General features: G+C 34.8%; 1 protein-coding gene and 1 pseudogene across 11 annotated transcripts in view; one reads left to right on the top strand and one right to left on the bottom strand.

Moving 5' to 3' along the window:
* LINGO2 (leucine rich repeat and Ig domain containing 2) overlaps window positions 1-21207 on the top strand; it is a 1123953-nt gene that overhangs the window by 642033 nt on the left and 460713 nt on the right. The window lies entirely within an intron of this gene.
* On the bottom strand, window positions 800-19373 carry LOC140641035 (rRNA-processing protein FCF1 homolog pseudogene; annotated as a pseudogene).

The raw sequence follows: 21207 nt of genomic DNA, 5'->3' as shown, positions 1-21207 counted from the left end.
GTCCTGGAGACTAGGAGAAATATCTTATTTGAGATCCCTTCTCAAATACCCATACACTAAAGGAATTAATTCCCAAAGGGAAAGTAAAATGTCCTGTCATAAATGTACTGTATTTAACATTGTCTTTTCATTGAAAGAATGTTTTTCTTAAACATTAAGATTTTCAGGTTCCTCATTTTTCCCCCACGGCACTCCATTCTTATGTATAATCCTAGTTGTATCTTTCATTTTTAGAAAGTGGCCTATAGTCCAGATTTTAAAAAGCCTTGCTCTACTACAAGGCTGTTTTCAGTTTTGGAAAATATGTTTAGATTAGCATAAAGCTAGAAGTTCTCAGAAAGTTTACAAACACACTAATCTTTCACTTATCCAGAAGTTATTTATTTGTAACATTGACCACCAAGAACATGGCTAAGATTGTAAAAGGATCCTGAGATTTAAGGAAAATAGGTACCACGACTCATGTGGGTATTTTCACACAATATATTTTCTCTTATATTAAGCATAAATCTAACTGGTTCTATCATCTGGTTTTCCAGACCACAAAGAATTAGAAAGCAGAGTCTGTGTATTATTTATTTTTTTATATGAACAATCATCTGATTTATAAAAATATGCAACATTTAAAATGATACAAAATAACAATTTCAAAACAACCTCAAAAATGAATATGTTTAACCATACTCAGTTCATAACAGAGCAAATGGGTAAGAAGAATAATTCACACTATAGGATATTGCTAATATCCACTGGCAACAGAAAAAGTTGGTAAAAGAAGGCAGAGAAACTCCTTTAAGAATTAGAACCGAGGGTTTCCATAATCATCTGGCATCCGCTCAATGCTGTACCTATTGTTAGAAATGTACATGTCGGGAACTCCAGGAATCTTCTGGATCTTTCCTTTAAGGTCCCAGTCAACTGTGGCCACAATATAACACTTGTGCTGAGTTACTCTCTGTACTAAGCCTTCATCTGCATAGGTTCTTTTGTGTGTGCATGGTAATCTTTCTAATCTTGGATCCTTGGTAATCCTTAGAGTCACTCGATACTTTTGCCCCAGTTTCTCAATTTCAGCCATTACACATTCAGTTATACAAGCATACACTTGGCATACAGACAGACCATCATTGACTGTACTAAGTCAAGTTTGGCTTTAATGGAAAAGTTGATAAAGTTGATATCAACCACGATGTGGTAAGGTGCGCCCAGCTATGTATTATATTGGAAGAATAAGCAGGAAGGATGTTGGGGGACTTCTCTCTTTCCTTGAGTGTGCTGGGATCTTTCTTTTCTTTCTTTCTATGTTTTAATCTATTCTCTCCATGGTTGCATACTTTCTTGCTTTCTTTTGCTTCCCTATGTTCGTGCCACACTCTTGTTTCTTCAAGACAGAGTCTGTTTAAAGTAAATGTACTGGCAGTGTCAAAAAGGACAGTTGACAGAACAGCGATGGAGACACTCAAATGTACAGATCAGAAAATTTACAAAAATGAAATTACTGTTATATTGAAGTAAATCCCTTAGATGCCAAAAAATAAGTATATGTCTAGTTTATTGTGTTTAATAAAAATATGAATATGTGATATCCTTTTTAAAAATAAATTGATGCAAGTCAGCTGCTGATTTTTTCTGAATGTGTTGTTCCATGTTTACAAGTTGTCATGTGCAACTTAAGCAAATATTTTCTTTGAAAGTAAATAGGTAAACATACTGTCTTCACTTCAAATTGCAAAGGACATACGATTATATTATAATAGTATAGAAATTTTAAGTCCTCCATATATTTCTACTCTTTTAAGAATACCAGATGATCATGTATTCATTTGATAAACACGGTATTTTCTGAGAATCTTCTATGGACCAGGAACATTGATTCTAAGAATACAACTGTGAAAAAGATATTAGCTGCACGTGGAGGAGCAAAAGTCTATATTTGACCCTCGGTCCACACGTTTCATACTGAATGTCTCTTTACCCACTCACAAACATTCAATGACGTAACACAAATGGAATTTTGTGGCACTTAGGAGAGGCTTATTCAGTCTTCACTGATATTGATTCAATTCACAGTTCCATTTATTCTTCTCCACAACCCAATGAGGTGAGGATTACTACCATCCTTATAGACCATCCACAGGTTACTAAATATCTTGAACTCAGATTCATCACGTATAAACTAGGTATATAAATATCTAGTTTACGGGATTATTGTGAAGACTCAAGAAAAACAATTACATGTGAAATATACACTATTTGCTTTGAGTGTGCTCCATCCTAATCTTTCATTTTTTATTTTATTTATTTTAATTCCAGTGCAGTTAACATAGAGTGCTATATTAGTTTCAGGTGTACAATACAGTGGTTCAACAATTCCATATATTACTCACTGCTGATCAAGATAAGTGTATTCTTAATCCCCTTCACCTATTTCACCCATCCCCCTATCCACCTCTCCTCTGGTAGGCCTCTGTTCTCTGTACATTAGAGTCTGTTTTTTTGGTTTGTCTCTCACTTTTTCCTTTGTTCATTTGTTTTGTTTCTTAAATTGTACATATGAGTGAAATTATATGGTATTTGTCTTTTTCTGACTCGATTATTTTCCTTACCATTACACTCTCTATACTCATCCATGTTGTTGCAAATGGCAAGATTTCATTATTTTTTATGGATGTACCATCTCTTCTTCATTTATTTGTCTATTGATAGGAAGTTAGACTGCTTTTACACTTTGAATCTTGTAAATGATGCTGCAATAAACATATAAAGGTACATATATCTTTTCAAATTAGAAGTGAGATTACTAGGTCGTAAGGTTGTACTTTTAATTTTTTGAAAAACCTCTGTACTGTCTTCCACAGTACTTACACCAGTTTGCATTCCCATGAATAGTGCACAAGGGTTCCTTTTCCTCCACACCCTTGCCAACATTTGTTGTTTCTTGAGTTTTTTATTTTAGCCATTCTGACAGGTGTGAGATGATATGTCATTGTAGTTTTGATTTGCATTTCCCTGATAATGAGTGATGTTGAGCCTGTTTTCATGTATCTGTTGATCATCTGTATATCTTCTTTGGAGAAATGTCTGTTCATGTCTTCTGCCCATTTTTGATTGGATTATTTGTTTCTGGGGTGTTGAATTGTGTCAGTTTTATAGATAGATAGATAGATAGATAGATAGATAGATAGATAGATATTTTTGGGGTACTAACCCTTTATGTGATATGCCATTTGTAATTATCTTCTCCTATTCAGTAAGCTGTCTTTTAGTTATGTTGGTTGTTTGCTTTGCTGTGCAGAAGCTTTTTATTTTGATGAAGTCCCAGTAGTTAATTTTTGCTTTTGTTTGCCTTGCCTCAGGAAATATTACTAGAAAAATATTGCTACAGCTGATGTCAGAAAAATTACTGCCTGTGTTCTCTTCTAGGATTTTGAAGATTTCAGGTCTCACAGTTAGATGCTTAATCCATTTTTTGTTGTTGTTTTGTTAGGATGAGCATTTTATTTTATGTTTTATTTATTTTTAAGTGTGTATTTAAATTCCAGTTAGTTAACATACAGTATGATATCATTTTCAGGTTTACATTGTGTTTAGTGTAAGAAAGTGGTCCAGTTTCATTATTTTACATGTAATTGTCCAGTTTTCCCAGCACCATATATTGAAGAGACTCACTTTTTCCCATTGGATATTCTTGCCTGCTTTGTCAAAGATAAATTGACCATATAATTATGGGTGTATTTCTGGATTTTCTGTTCTTTTCTGTTGATCTATAGGTCTATTTTTGTGCCAGTACCATACTGTTTTGATTACTATAGTTTTGTAGTATAACTTAAAGTCTGAAATTGTGATACCTCCAGCTTTGCTTTTATTTTTCAAGATTGCTTTACTATTTGGGGTCTTTTGTGGTTCCATGCAAATTTTAGGATTGTTTGTTTTAGCTCTGTGAGAAATGCTGGTGGTATTTTGATAGGGATTGCCTTAAATGTGTAGTTTCCTTTGGCAGTATAAACAATATAGCAATATTTTTTTTTCTTCCAATCCATGAGCATGGATTTTCTGTCTTCTATTTCTTTCTTCAATGTTTTATAGTTTTCAGAGTACAGATCTTTCACCTCTTTGGTTAAGTTTATTCCTAGGTATTTTATTAATTTTGGTGCAACTGTGAGTGGGATTGATTCCTTAATTTCTCTTTCTGCTGCTTCTTTACTAGTGTATAGAAATGAAATGAATTTCTGTACATTGACTTTGTATGCCGTGACTTTACTGAATTCATTTATCAGTTCTAGTGACTTTGATGGAGTCTTTTGGGTTTTCTATATAAATTGTCATGTCATCTAGAAATAGTGAAAATTTTACAGATTCCTTACCAGTTTGAATGCCTCTCATATCTTTTTGTTGTCTGATTGCTGTGCCTAGTGTTGGAATAGAACATACATTTACTGGTGCCAAGATTTTATTTTTTGGATAATTATTAAATAAATCACTGTTGTTGCATTGGAATTCTGTATTACAGAATCATATTTCACATTTGGGCTCTATATCTTGTTAACAGCTTACCCCTATTTCCAAAACCCCCTAAAACTAGGTAATTTAGACTCTTCATTGCTGCTTTTGACTTGTTATTTTCTTTAATTTTCACAGTATCTAATTTTGGGGCATTGTTCAAGATGGATGATGTGGTTAGAATGTGTAGCTAAAGATGACCTTCAAGAGCAGGTAGTTGATCTAAATATTTTCAAGAGTAGGATGTGGGAAAATGTGAGGGTGTGTCTATGAAGAGTTAGGTAAACCTGACAGTGGTCATTAAACAGGAACCAGGAGCAAGAGATCCCAGAGAGAAAGTAACAAGGAAGCACTTACTGGAAAACTACTGGAGTAATTACTGGAGAGGAAAACTTAGGTCCCAAGAGGATCAGTGTGATGAGAATTTTAGATCCAAAGCCTCTTGAATTCTTGGCAATATCTCTAGATATGAAAAAAAGACATATTAACAGTGATTCAGTTAATATAACTGAAATGAAGGCATTCTTCATGGTGAGTAAAATAATAGTTTGCCATGAGACAAATAACAAGGTTGAAATGAAAACAATAGGAAATTTAGTTAATCAGTAGGTGGTTTTTGATTTCTGAACACGTGTCTTACACTATATTAGACATGAGGAAGTATAAAAATGTAGTAGAGCATTGATTTAGCTTTCAAGAAATTTGTAATACAGTTGGAGAAGTATCATTCTTCATTCTAGAGAAATAAAATATATATAAAAAAAACTTCAAAGAAGTATTTGTGACAAATTGTTTGTTTGCTTCTGAGACATATGACATCTGGTACATTATGTGAACTAAAGCCAAAAGAACAATTTGTTGTTCATCTCTTAAAAGTAATACTGCCAGTTCATAAATTCACATCAAGTCAATTTTCCCAGTAGTTCTCTCCTTACATGCTATAAACCTGAGCAGCATTGAGAGAAATTGATAATTATAGGCTCCTTTGTAATTTGCCTTGTAAAATCTTCTCATTAAGATTCACTTTGTGGTACCCTGCCTGGATTGCTAATTCTTTTCAATGTGATTTCTTTGGCTGAGTTGTGTTGTTAATCAAAATGTATACCTCCAAGCAACTTTTTCTATGAGGGGCAAAGAAATAGTGATGATACAAGAGAAAAGGAAGCCATTAATGTGAAATCTGTATATAACGTTGCTCCTCTTTTCCCTGGTGGGAAACATAGTTTTAGATTTCTGGAAATAGTATTTACATAAAAACTTTCTTTGTGGGTAGGTGACAATATTGTTATGACAAGATTATGACATAAGATTTAGTTTCATTAATATATCTTAAGACTTCACTGTTTGCTTTTCCAGCATTTCAGTCCTCTGTGAATAGCCTTTTAAAACTTTTTAAAAACTATACAATGAGATGTGTAACTGGTCCTGGGTAAGAGTAAAGGTTCTGTTCTCATGGAAGGAGAATGTCATACACAGAGACCTTGAGCACTTTTTTTTTTTTTAAGATTTATTTATTTATGATTGACATAGAGAGAGAGAGAGAGAGAGAGAGGCAGAGACACGGGAGGAGGGAGAAGCAGGCTCCACGCTGGGAGCCCAACGCAGGACTTGATCCCGGGACTCCAGGATGGCTCCCTGGGCCAAAGGCAGGCGCCAAACCGCTGAACCACCCAGGAATCCCTTTGAGCACTTTTTAAAAACCATTTTGACAGTTCAAGGTTTCTTTTATCTCCATAGCTTTATACATTTTCATGATACTTGACTGTTTTCTTCTAGAATTAGCTCTGTGAAAGATCATGTTCACTTATGATTGAAGTAGCTATTTAATATTACTTCAGCAATTTCAGGAAAGTGCTCTCTCCTCACAGATTGTAGAAAATGTTTCTTGCTTCCATGGTTCTGGACACTTCCAAACTAAGGAGACGCTGAGGAAAAGACAACATTTAGAAAAGAAAGAGTTAACCCACTTTTCTATCTACCCATCCATTTTCCTCTTAGGTTCTTGATTTTGACTGCACCCTGCACTCATGCATTGATTTTGATTGTGTGCTTTTTTTTTTTTTATCATTTAACAACAAATCTGGTGTTTTTTGTTTCATTTTTTATGAGTATTAACTTTCCTGTGAGCACATTAAGGAAGGGTAGATTTGTAATCTTTGTCATCATGCAAGCATTTAGGTAGAAAATCATACTAAGGTTCCGATTATTTTGTAAATTAAAATTTTCTTATCAAATATATTGGATTTCTTTTAAAAGTGTGTTCCCCACATGTATATATAGTGTTTATCAGTCAGGACAAAGAACTATTTTAATAGTCTATTATGGAACATCAGACATGCAATCCTTGTATTCTAGAAAAATTGTGAACTCAGGATCACTCCAAATGTTAATGTTTTTTGTCCACTCACCAATGCCTCTCACCATGAGTCTCCTGTATAACTCATATTCTCTCAGTGTAGCAAGCATGATGATTTTCTATATGCCAAACAGAAGGGAAATTTAATTTTAAACTTCAGGAAATAGAAAAGCAATAGAGAAAGTTAGTGAAGGGTTTTTAAAATATACTAGAAACACCAAAGATAAAAACAAAATGATTTTGGTAATCTTTGGTGCTTGTTCTTAATACTAATGGCTGCATTCTGAAATTCGCCTAAGGAGCCTGAGAAGTGTCGAAAATGTTTCACATTGTGTTCTAGCAGATGGTTAAGTAGTGTTTTTTTCCTCCAACTCATTCATCTAAAGCTCTTTCATCTGTATTAAAATTGTCCCAAAGGAAAAAATAAGTTTCAGAAATGTTTGTGATCCTTTATTTTTTTGGGGGGGAAATCCATTTTCTATGATTTCTGTCAAGTGCAAAAACCTATTTAAAGGAATTAACTGTGATAATTCACTGCTTTGAACTGATTTCTTTTGTGGTATTGCTTCCCACACTTTCATTTTATTTCATTCAATTTGAGTGTCTTTATCTTGAGGTTTTATGATCAAAAATCTATACAAAGTATATATATTATGTGTGTATTCTAAATACCAAAAATCTACTTAAAATGTAACCTTTGAGCGCCTACCTTTATTACAGACTTCCCCATCTCTACTCCACCCTCTGATGGACACAAATTCCATCTCTTGCCTGCTCATTGATCATTTAAATACATTATACAGCAGGGTTTATATCAACCCTTGTCAAAATTCTGTTTGAGTTCACTGTTTAAATATGATGTGTGTTGGAGGCTGGTGAGTAACATGTGCTGCTTAAAATTAAGTACAAGTGTTGAAAAACAATTTTAACAACGTATCACAAGAGAAAACTAACAAATATAAGGAAAGCAAAATTAACTTGTGTTTTTTTGTACTGAAATTTGTTATTTGTGAATCTAAGAATCTGAAAGTTAATAATGTAAGATAATAAGACTAATGTCTTAACCAGAAATTAGATCCTTCCATGTGTGCTTTAAAACAAAAAAGAAAGATTTTATTTATTTATTCATGAGAGACACACAGAGAGAGAAGCAGAGACATAAGCAGACTCCACACAGGGAGCCCAATGTGGGACTTGATCCCAGGACCCCAGGATGATGCCCTGAGCCACAGGCAGATGCTCAACCGCTGAGCCACCCAGGTGTCCAACCTGTGGGCTTTTCAAGTAACCTCTTGAAGAGTGTTTTCTCTACTTCTGGTGGCACTTATTATTCAATACTGATTTTTATATGTTTTATAAGAGCCTATTTCCAAGCCCTTCTTCCATGTTAATCTTTATAGTCCTCTAACTTCACCAATCCAACCATGAATGCAGATAGACTGCAGGACAGCTGTAGCCAAAATCAAAGGCATGTATCAATATTCAATATCTACATGATTCGAAAGAGCCATATAAGGGATTTTTTTGATGGCACTAATATGAAACAACTGTAATGTCACTGGCACTCAGTACAGAATTAAGATACTGTTTAAATAACATGCCATAGGCTCCGAAGGTGGTTGCCAGAGTAGTTCCAAAAGTATCTTGAGCAGCAAGAGCATCAATGAAATAAAGGGCTCAACACACATTTGGGTGAATGTGTTTCAGTGTCAGCAAGAATATGGTAAGATTTTCTAGAAATATAAATTGGACCATTTTACGCCTCTTAAATTTTTTTTTCAGATTCCCTGTAATCTATGTAGTGATCTTAAACTTTGTAAAGTAAGTATCTCTAAAAACAAAGAAGAGCAAACATGAAATTTCTTTGTCTTGAAATTAAAAAATGTATCTGAATGATTTACTTACTTCACAATTTAAGAGACTGTTTTAGAATTTTACTATCAAGCAGAACAGATAGACCAAAAAAATTGCATATTTCCCCTGTATATTTTAATATTGCACTAATAGTACCTTCAGCATTCATCCATTCATCCATTCTGTTCATCCAAAAAAATATCAATTGAATACTTGCTCTTCAATATAGAGTATTAAATGATGAAATTGTATATGCCTCACTATATTTTATCTCTTTATATGACTATCTTAATAAATTTAATTTTTTGAGAGCAAGGACTCTTTATATTCACTCTCATATTCTAATGACTAGCATAATGCTCAGAACATAGAAGATGCTGAGAAAATATTCAATAAGTAAAAATGTTTGTTAATAATTATTTATAAAAGCTTATGGTACATTATACATTACCCTTTGAGTTCTTAGTCCAGTATCATCCCCCTCAAATCTGCCATGTGTTTTTTTGAGTCATTGATCTTAAATGCAAATCCAAAGCTCTCCTCAGTTTGATATATTTGGCTTATATCTGGCCTTTCCAAGTTTTGCACCAGAAAGTCCAAAAGTGTACATTGTAAGAAAGACATGTAAGACCTTTGATTGTCTTATGGCTGTTCTCACAGTTTAAATTTCTACAACTCTCATCCACTCCATTACATTCCATTTTGTTTCACAACTATTTACGCGTGATTTTTTATTTAGCCTAGACTTTCCTTCTCTCTCAGATGTAGCAAATTCCTGCTCATTATTAAAGACCCAGATCAATCATTTCCATGTCTATGAAAGCTTCCTTGATCCCCAGATGTAACTCCTCCTTTTTGTGTGCACTTTGCCTAATTTATACTTCTATTGATATACTCCCCAAATCACGTTCCAAAGAATTTAGTTCTATAGGATACTAACAAGCATTACTGCAGGGAGAAAAAGAAGTAGGGAATATCCTCAGCTCCAAAAAATGTTAGGAGTTGTGTGTTAAGTAAAATTAAACAGATGTTTTTATTCCAGGAGTAGTCAGAACCTTTATATTCTCATATTCACTGTGAGTTTTTAAGAATAGGCCATATATTATACAGATTCCCATGTAGATTTCCCATGTAGATTTCCCACGTAGATTTCTCTATGGAATGCATCTTTCACACAATAATGAATATCCCACGAAACTCAAGTATTCTACTAATTGTAGTTTATGAAAACTCTATTATTTTGCTTATTATTATTTCCTCAGAGACTGTAGGCTCCCTAAGGTCAGGGTCTCTGTGCTATGTATCATTTCTTACTCTTTACTTAGTAGAATGGGATGATTTTTTTAAATATAGATTTAGTTTACAAATGAAATATTATAAGTCACATGTCATCATGAGGATAAGAAAAATGTAATTTATCCATCTGTCTTATTTGTTTTGATCTTGTTTGAAGTGGTAAGTATGAACATTGGATGAATTAATAAGTGAAACATGTAAATGATGATGAAAATTAATTTTTTTCCTCCACATTGTCCTTTTGGGAGTTAAAGTTTTTCATCTGCTAAATTTCACCATTACACTATATTTTTAATACTTAGAATACTTTAAAGGTAATACATACTAGAATTATGTTTTGTTAAAGTATTTAATGTTGGTAATTAATGTTTTCATCATTTTATTTTATTTTATTTATTTTTTTTTTAAATTTTAGGTTTTTATTTATTTATTTATTCATTCAGAGAGAGCGAGAGAGAGGCAGAGACACAGGCAGAGGGAGAAGCAGGCTCCATGCCGGAAGCCTGACGTGGGACTCGATCCCGGGTCTCCAGGATCACACCCCGGGCTGCAGGCGGCGCTAAACCGCTGCGCCACCAGGGCTACCCTGTTTTCATCATTTTAGATATTATCTGTTGGAATTTTATAGAAAAGGGTCAAATTATATAAACCACATTTAAACCTGTATTTTATTTTTTTATAATAAATTTATTTTTTATTAGTGTTCAATTTACCAACATACAGAATAACGCCCAGTGCTCATCCCGTCAAGTGCCCCCCTCAGTGCCCATCCCCCATTCACTCCCACCCCCCGCCCTCCTCCCCTTCCACCACCCCTAGTTCGTTTCCCAGAGTTAGGAGTCTTTATGTTCTGTCTCCCTTTCTGATATTTCCCACACATTTCTTCTCCCTTCCCTTATATTCCCTTTCACTATTATTTATATTAGTGAAGTAAGTCAATCAGAGAAAGACAAACATTGTATGTTCTCATTCATTTGGGGAATATAAACCTATATTTTAAATATTTATTTGTTTGTTTAAAAAAATTGTTTTTGATTACAGAGGGAGAGGCAGAGAGAGGGAGAGAGATTCTTAAACAAGCTCCACACCCAGCACAGAGCCCTGATGCAGGGCTCAATCCCATGATCCTGAGATCATGACCTGAGCTGAAGTCAAGAATCAGATGCTTAAACTACTGAGCCAGCCAGGAATCCCCAAATCTATATTGTAAAAGGCACGAATATCTCTGAATTTGCACTCTAACAGAAATCTCTTTACAATATGCGATTTAACGGTAAATATTCTTACAGATGAATAGTAAAATGCTACTAAAGTGCAAACATAGGTACATAGATTTTTATTTTGTTTTCTTCCATTCTGAGTCTACATAGCCAATGATTTGTTCTAATATGTATTTTAATGAGCAACTGGTTGGAAACATACATTGCTTCTCATTGTGTACCTAATTTGTAGCAATGTAAAAGATTTTAGTAAAACAAAACAAAACAAAACCCCTGCTTTTTTTGTGAATATTAATTGATTTGAGGGAATTTTTCTGGTTGTCTTATTTAATTCACCAATCAATTTGATGAAAGAAATAAAATTTTGACCAAATTTTTTGCATATACCTTCTATCTCACTTTTTAAACATCATTTTCCCAGTATTACACCATAGCTTGCAAGGACAGATAAGCATTCTGTTATAATTTCTTTTCTATTTTTTCCCTCTGAAATATGATTATTTTCTTGGCTGTTACTTTTTGAGAAAACAATTTTGAGAGAAATCTTAGTAAGAAACAGTACTGTTAAACAGTGATGAAACAGTTTCATCACTGAAACTCCATTCCCTATTTGGATAGAGTTCTTATGAAACATAGAGGAACATTCAAGACTCATAATAAATGATAAATCCTTATTGGTTAGGTACATGGATCTATATTTTTGTTGAGTGATTTGACACAAATTCTACACTTCCATTCAAAAATTTCATCTCTTTTCACATTGAAGTCACAATTGTTGTCTCTTAAACCACTCTACAGATGCCCTATTCAACACATGAAAATATCATAAGACTTTTTCTTTTCAAAACAAAGGAGAGGACTCAGGCCTATTCAAACTATTCACCTCAATTAAGTGATAAAATCAATGAGGATAATGGGCCATTTAAGTGAAAGTATTATTCATTTTTTATATGACTTGACTACAATTTTATAATGAAGAAAAGTATCAAATAAAAGCATCCAGATATCTCCCAAGAGGTGATATACACATTTAAACGTTCATGAAAATGTAAGTTATATTTTTCATAATGGCAATTCAACTGCCAGTCAAGAACACTGTGCTCTATCCACATGATATATGGATTATTGTAACATAAAAATAATGTTTTTGGAAGAAGACAGATATGGCCAGCAAGTACATGAAGAAGCATTCAACATCACTAATCATAACAAATTAAAAAACTACAAAGATATCTCATCCTGCACCTGTTAGAGGCTACTATCGAAGGACCAGAGATAACAAGTGCTGGCGAGAAAGTGGAGAAAAGGAAACACTTATTTACTGTTGGTAGGAATATAAATTGGTACAGCCATTATGCAAAAACAGTGTGGAGGTTCTTCTAGAGGTTGAAAATAGAACTACCGTATGATCCAGCAATCCTACTTCTGGATATATATCTGAAGGAAATGAAATCACTATCTTATACCTCCATGTTCACTGAAGCACTATTTACAATAGCTAAGACGTGTAAAAACCCTAAGTGTCCATCAACAGATGAATGGATAAGAAAATGTGGTATGTTTACATACATACTGAAATATTCTTCAGCCCTACACAAGAATGAAATCCTGCCATCTGTGACATCATAGATGAATCTTCAAGCATATGCTAAGTGAAATAAGTCAGAGAGAGAGCAAGCAAGAGAGAGCGAGTGATGAATACTATATAATCTCACTTATATGTGAAATTTAAAAAAAAAAATCAGCTTCATAGAAACAAAGAGTAGATTAATAGTTGCCAGAGGCTGGGGGTGGGTGAAATGAGATGTTGGTAAAAGGGGACAAACTTTCAGTTACAAGTTGAATATTTCCTGGGCATCTGATATACAGCTTGATGACTATCATTACCCATACAGTATTGTATACTTGAAAGTTTGCTAAGAGGAGATCTTAAATTTTCTCACCACACTTTAAAAAAGAGCACTTCTTTCAGGTGCTAGATGTGTCAACTAACCTTGTCATGATAATCATTTCACAATATATACATGTGTCAAATTACCATGTCATACATCTTAAGCTTACACAGGGTTATATGTCAGTTATATCTAAAAAAAAAAAAAAAAAAGCTGGGAAAAATAACATGCTGGAGTTAGATTAATTTTAAAAGGACACTAGATAGAAAAACATTCAACTTGCATATGAATGTTCAGGCTTCAATGTTTAAACTATTTTTATTTGGGCATTTTCTGAATCTCAAAATTAAAAAGGAACAAAGAGGCTCTAATCCAAACTGACTTCCAAATTATTGATACCATTCTAAATGTTTAAGAATGAGAATAATGGCTTCCCCCAAACCTACTCAAAATATTTTTACCCATCTGAATAGTATCTACTTTCTTTAGCTTTCTTTAAATTAATTATGATTCATCAAAGAGGCAACTTCTTATAAACCATTAATACTCAAACTTAAGTGAACTTAAAATTTACCCGAAAAGCTTGTTAGAATGCAAATTCATAGGACACATGCCAAAAATATGATCAATAGGTCTTGGTTTTAACTTAGCAATCTGATTTTAAGGAACATCTAGATGAATCTTGTGGATGCTTTACAGATCCCATTTCAGGACATAATGATTGACAGTCCAAGGAACAATGTCCAAAAAGTATAACAAACAGTTCAAGTGAATTTTAGACCATCCTGCAAACAGGAAATTTTAATCTACAAGATAGATATAACAGGAAGGGAGTACAGATGATAGTGTAATTCATGAGTAATGTAGAGTGGTGGTCACTATGTATCTAAAGATCCAAGAAGAGTCCCACCCTCCCTCCTTCAACAAAAGGACCAGAGGGTAAGAAAAAGAGATTCAACTACAGCCAGCTTTCTAAGTGAGGCAGAAACTATTGGATAGTTCAGCCTGCTTTGTAAGTTAATTTTAGGTCCCTTTGGATGGTGTAACTAAGATTACTTCTCTACAATGAGTATCAGAACTGAGATTTCTCTCAATTAAATATATTGCTCTTCAATAAGTAGCAAGGCTTTGACTAGATAGATAGATAGATAGATAGATAGATAGATAGATAGATGATAGATAATAGGTAGATAGTTATGTGATTGCCATAGTCCATAAAATATGTTCTATCTTGACATACCACCTATGGCCCTATACTCTTAGTGGTATTTCTTTTCTCTGTTCCTTTGCTACTACTTTCCTTGATTTGTCCTACATTTCAGTCAAACTGGATAATTCACTTTTCCCAAACTCATCCTAATTATTATTGTGGGCATTCTTCTCTGACACTCTTTCTTCTATCTGATGTCCTATTTCCACATGTCCTATTCTACCAATCTTTCAGGACCCAACTTAAATGCCACCTCCACCTGGAAGTCATTTGTTCTTTATGATCAGAGGGAATTCTTTTCAATTTCCACAGCACTTTTATCTTTACTTTCTTTTCTGATCTTTTCCATGTTCTCATTTCTATTATGGTATCTGCATTTGGAGCCTCTCCTTTTTGAAACTGTAAGTTCTTTGGAATCAAGGACTGTGTGTGTGTGTGTGTGTGTGTGTGTGTGTGTTTTCCTCTTGAAATTTCCTTTAGCACATAGGTCTATACATATGATAAATTTGCAAAAACATTTTTTAACGGTTGCCTTCTTCTTCCTCGCTCAAAAAGGAGGGAGAAGGGGGAGAGACATGAAAATGTGAGACTTGAAATTTCATAAGCAAATGCTTTCTATTTCTTTACATGTCCATGTGTCTATTAATAAAATCTAGAATTGCATTATAGTAGTTTTTAAATGATTTTTGTGGCTGTTGTTGCCTAATTTTTACTACCAGTCACGTCATTGACCATTCAAAACTGTGGGATTTTTAAAAATATTACCTTCTGTATTTACCCAGGCAAGTCTTCCCTTTTTTGTGTTTGTACAATTTTCAAACCCATATAGCATTTTAATGATATTTTTAATGTTGTCCTTTATTCTAACCTTTACAGATATTTTTGGATCTTGACCAACTCTGCTACTAAATAGGCTAGCTGTCTCCCTTATGCTCTCATTTTCAGCTCTAATATGCACATTGGAGAAACCTAACTTTTCTGTTTTTAAGCGATTCATTGATGAAAATGAACAGGACAGGAAAAGAGAACTCTCTTCTAATTTGCCTCAGTTGAAATCAGCATATTTTGAATCCTCCAATATGACCATAATCCTCTATCTTATCCACAAAGATGTCATGAGAGACATTTCACTGTCTTAATGTAATCAACATCTTTTTTTTTCTTTTTTCTTTTTTTCTAATATGTCTGATTAATCACAATAAAAAGAGGTGAGTTCCTACATTAACTGAGTAACTTAAACCTCTGTGGTATAAACCAATGAACAATTTTGGGTAATTTACACAGTGGTCCAGTGTTAGCTATGCATCTATATTTTAATCAACCCTCACACAGGAGACCTTATTTATTTTTTTTAATAGTGAAAACATAATTTTCCTCTAATATGCTAGGTTTATAGCAAATAAGCAACTTGCTTCTAAAGTGATTATTTTGGTCTCTTTTATTGAGCTTTTCGTTAGTGTTACCTAAAAAAATAAGGAAATAATTAATTTACTAGGTTAATGTAAATTCTACCATGAGAAGAATTTACAGACATTTAAAATTATTTTTTTAAGATTTTATTTATTTATTTATTCATGATAGACACATACAGAGAGAGAGAGGCAGAGACAGAGGCAGAGGGAGAAGCAGACTCCATGCAGGGAGCCCGATGTGGGACTCAATCCCAGGACCTCAAGATCATGTCCTGAGCCAAAGGCAGATGCTCATCCACTGAGCCACCCGGGTGTCCTGACATTTAAAATTATAATTTTAAAAAATGGTATCAATTTAGAGTGCCTTCTATGTAAAAGGTACTGTGCTCAGTGCCTTAGGCATATCACATCAATTGTCATCACAGTCTTATAACATAAGCATTATTATTATTATCATCCCATTCCACAGAAGGAAACCTGAGATTCAGAGTCCCATTCATGTATTCAATGGTTGCTGATGAGCAATCTGTTATGTCTCTTGCACAAAGTCGGCCCTATTTATACAGTTTCTTGTTTACACAGTTTCATTGAATTCATGTTTTGAAGGGAGCTGGAATTTCCATCAACTCACTAGAGAAATACTAAAAAAGTAATTAGAGACCAAATCAGTTGGTTTCAATTATGAAAAGTGCTACAGAGAAACCCAGAAGGGGTATGAGATTATATAGCAGACAAATGTGATATAGTCTGGGGGAGCCACGGAAGGTTTCTGAGTCCGGAAACATAGGAGTTAAGCAACCAAGGAAAGGGCGTCGGGGGAGGAGGGATCAAGAGAGTGTGGCAGGGGGAAGATTATTTGAGGCAGAGAGCAGCATCTACAAATGTTCAGATATGGGGAAGAAGTCTATGCTTTTCAGAAAATGAAGGGCAGCTTGTGTGATTGTTATGCAGAGTGAGAGGGAGCAAAGGAAGGAGACTGGAGCTTTCAGGGGCTTCCTGCAGGCCACCTGTTAATTTTAGATTTTAGACCAAAGGGAATGTGAAGACAAAAGGCTTACTTGCTTATTTGTATTTTGTTTGTTTGTTTTAATTAGGAGTGAGCTATAATCAGATTTGTTCTATAAAAGATTATTCTGACTGCTATTTAGGGAATGGACTAGAAAACAGCACAAAGAGATGAAGGAATACCATTTAGGAAGCTTTTGCAGGGGTGAAGGAGAAAGATAACAGTGCCTTGGAGCCAGTAATGGCAAAAAGGATAGAGACAACTGAATGATGTAAAGAGAAGTTTAGGAAATAGAACTGGCAAGATTTAATAATTGATTGAATGATGTGATGAGTAAAAAAGAAAAAGCCAAGGCATGTCCAGCTGAGTGGATGCTAATTAAATAGTTGCCTAAGGACAAATAGCTAATAAGTATTAGGGATTTGGACCTTATTCAAAATTTGTGCTATTAACATTGTCATCTTCTGCAGCCCAGCTTACCGTGGTCAAGAGTCCAATATTTGAAATTTTACAGTATGACTTCAGCAATATAAATCCTATAATATAAATGCTTGGACATATGTGATGACATCCTGGAGAGACACATGCAAAACGAAATGGAATATGGAGCAGGTTCAGGTTCTGTTATTCTAGATTTATTGTGATTCTTCAGAGTAGCTGCAAAATATGGAGTTCTTCCATTCATGTTTCATTCTATAAACTGCTGGTAGCAATAAGTGTAATGAGGTTATTCAAGGTAAGATGAAAAGTAACATTCCCTAGGATCCTTGGATAAAGAAAAACTATCTCCCAATCACAAAATCATACACTTTCTGTATAGTTTTATATTTTACTCTGTCTTATTGAATAATACTAAAATTTCTATATATTTCTCAAATACTGTATAACCATTTGTGCAAAGCAGAATTAATTACATCTGAGATCAGATAAACTGTCTCTTTTTTTAATGCAAATACCTTAATAATGTGAAGTAGTAAATCACAACCCATAATGTTCTTTTCCCTACTAGTTAAAAGTTGATCATGAAAAGGAAATATAGCAACAGAGTTTCATCTTTAAAAATGTTGCCACCAAGAGGTAACTTTGTCACTAGACAGAAATGGTGCATTTTTCCCCCCCTTGCATCCTTGAATTTTTGTTTGAGATTTTCTTCCAGGGGACACCTGGGTGGCTCAGTGGTTGAGCATCAGCCTTTGGCTCAGGGCGTAATCCCGGGGTCCTGGGATTGAGTCCCACATCGGGCTCCCTACAGGGAGCCTGCTTCTCCCAATCCCTCTGACTGTTTCTCTCTCTATCTCTGTCTCTCATGAACAAATAAATAAAATCTTTAAAAAAAAAAAAAAGATTTGCTTCCAAAATATGTAATTTCAAGTTTCTTCCACAGCTCTAAATACTATTCACGATAAAATGTATTAATTTTTTAAGATAGTTACACTTGGACACTGCACACTTTATTGAGATGAAACGATAGGAATAATAAAATGTGTAATTATTTTATTTTATTTTTTTTAAAGATCTTATTTATTTATTCATGAGAGACACACACACAGAGAGGCAGAGACACAGGCAGAGACACAGCAGGCTCCATGCAGGAAGCCAATGTGGGACTCGATCCTGGGTCTCCAGGATCAGGCCCTGGGCTGAAGGTGGCGCTAAACCGCGAGCCACCTGGGCTGCCCATTTGTGATTATTTTAAAAGTTTCTAGCGCCCCACAGATTGTGACATAGTTTTGTCTCCTTCACAAGCCTACCTAGTTTTTCCTTTTCGAATAGAGCAAAGCTAATGATGCCAGATTACACCAGATCTGTGGAGGATGAACTAGGTCCATGGCTTTATTGCAATCCTCAGTGTGGTTGGGCAGTGGGGCACATTGGGAGAAACATGGCAGTTATCAAATGAAAAGTAATATGCTGTTTTGCAGAATAGAACAATTTTCATCCCTATTGATAAGGGGCTCAGAATTGAGTGAATTAAGAACTAATGATAGGTTCTGAAAGTAAAGGTTAAGAAGCAGCTCTTAAGAACATACGCTTTTGGGATACCTGGTGGCTCAGTTGGTTAAGCATCTAACTCTTGATTTCAGCTCAGGTCAGGTCATGAGATTGAGCCCTGCATTGGGCTCCATGCTCAGCCTGGAGTCTGCTAGAGATTTTCTCACTTCCTCTTTCTTCTGCCCCTCCCCCTCCTAGCAATAAATAAATAAATAAACAAACTAAACACTTTTATTGAGAACATCATTATGATGGAGTGGTTAAGAACACAGGCTCTGGACTCTGGCTTCTGGCACCATCACTTACCAGCTCTGTGTCCTTTGCCAAGTTAATTCAACTTAAATGAGGTAATCATAGGATTGTTGGGAGTTTTAAACAGCATGACCTATAGAGCTCTCAGGACAGTGCCTGATACATGGTAAGCACTAGAGAAATGTTAATTGTTTAATTATTATATTGTTATTCTCATGCACTTACCCAGCCATACCATTCAGTAATAAGGACAATGGTGAGCACTTGGTAAAAAGAGAAACAAGGTAATTGGTATAAGAACATATCTTCTTGTTCATATTTTGCCCATTGTCAATTTGACCTATTAACATTAGTTTTTCCTCTTCTGCTTGTGCACATACCATGGTCCATATAAAATTATCAGTGGGGTAGTCCTTCTTTTATTTTATAAAGATTTTATTTATTTATTTGAGAGAGAGAGAGAGAGAGAGAGAGAGAGAGTGCTGAGTGACAGGGCAAGAGCAGAGGAAGAAGGAGAAACAGACTTCCTGCTGAGGAAGGAGCCCACCATGGGGCTCGATCCCAAGACCCTGGGATCATGACCTGAGCCAAAGACAGATGCTTAACCAACTGAGCCACCCAGGCATTCTGGCAGTCCTTACTTTAAAACTTATCAGTACATCCATGTGGGGGTCTCATCTTTAGTCATCTTTAGAAATCCTCAATCTGTGAAAAAAAAAAAACACAACTACATTGTTTAGGCTAACATATCAAGTATGTCAAGTGTATTGAAGTATATAATGAAGTTCTATCAAAGAAAGCAAATTTTTACCACAAGATTATTATTATTATTTTTTTAAATTTTACTTATTTTTTCATGAAAGAGGCAGAGACATAGGCAGAGGGAGAAGCAGGTTCCATGCAGGGAACCCAATGTGGGACTCGATCCCAGGATGCTAGAAACATATCCTGGGCAAAAGGCAGGTGCTAAAGCACTGAGCCACCCAGGTGTCCCAAAGATTTTATTTATTCATGAGAAACACACAGAGAGAGAGGCAGAGACACAGGCAGAGGGAGAAGTAGGCTCCATGCAGGGAGCCCAGTTCCACCACAAGATTTATATGCCTTTCTAACCATGAGATTATGTTCTTAACTAATGAAAAACCAGGAATTATAATTAGAATATATGTAAATGACAGAAGAATGCGCATATCACTGATAGCACTCAAGAAATGTAGATGGGCCTAATTATTCAGTGGAGGACCCTGGCTCTCCTGAACACAATCTTTTGATTTCCTTTGCAAGGTGAGTCTATGTTTTAGAAAAGAAAAAATATGAATGCATCTAACTGAAACATTTGCTGCTTTGGCTCTAAAAATAGGAAACTAGTGAGGAAATAGAGAAAAGGGACCCCTGGTGCACTATCAGTGCATGAGGAATATAAATTGGTACATCCACTATGGAAACTGTATGGAAGGTCCTCAAAAAATTAAAACTAGAACTACCACATGATCCAGGAATCCCATTCCTGGGCATCTATCCAAAGGAATGAAAGGACTATCTCAAAGTGATATCTGGATCCCATGTTAATTGCAGCATTATCCACCACTGCCAAGGCATGGGAACAACCTATCTGTCCATCAACAGATGAATGGATAAAGAAAATGTGATATATATATATCTGTAATGGAATATTATTCAGCCATAAAAGGAGGAAATTCTGCCATTTGTGCAACATAGATGGGTCTTGAGAGCATTATGCTCAATAAAATAAGTCAGACAGAGAAATACAAGTACTATGTATGCTCACTTATATGTGGAATCTAAAAATGTCAAATTCCTAGAAACAGAAAGCAGATGGTATTTTCAGGAGCTGGAAGATTAGGAAAGTGGGAAGATATTGGTCAAAGGATAAAAACACTTAGTTATAAGGTGTTATAAGGTGTTAGTGTATGAGTGTATGAGTTCTAGGGATCTAATGTACAGCATGGTGACTATTGCTAACAATACTGTATTGTATATTTGAAAGCTGCTATGGGAATAGGTCTTAAATATTCTCACCATGACAACACCAAAAAGAAAAAAAAGGTACTAATATGATTTGCTAACTAACCTTACTGTGGTAAACACTTGTAATATATACATATATCAAATTATTGCATATTTTAAATTTACACTGTGTTATTGCCAATTATATCTCTGTAAGCCTGGAAACAACAACAAAATAGGGAGCATGAG

The sequence above is a fragment of the Canis lupus genome, chromosome 10 (genome assembly GCF_048164855.1).
Source record: "Canis lupus baileyi chromosome 10, mCanLup2.hap1, whole genome shotgun sequence".
NCBI classification, from domain to species: domain Eukaryota; kingdom Metazoa; phylum Chordata; class Mammalia; order Carnivora; family Canidae; genus Canis; species Canis lupus.
Note: the sequence above shows the minus strand (reverse complement) of the source record. Positions and strands in the feature narration are given on the sequence as shown.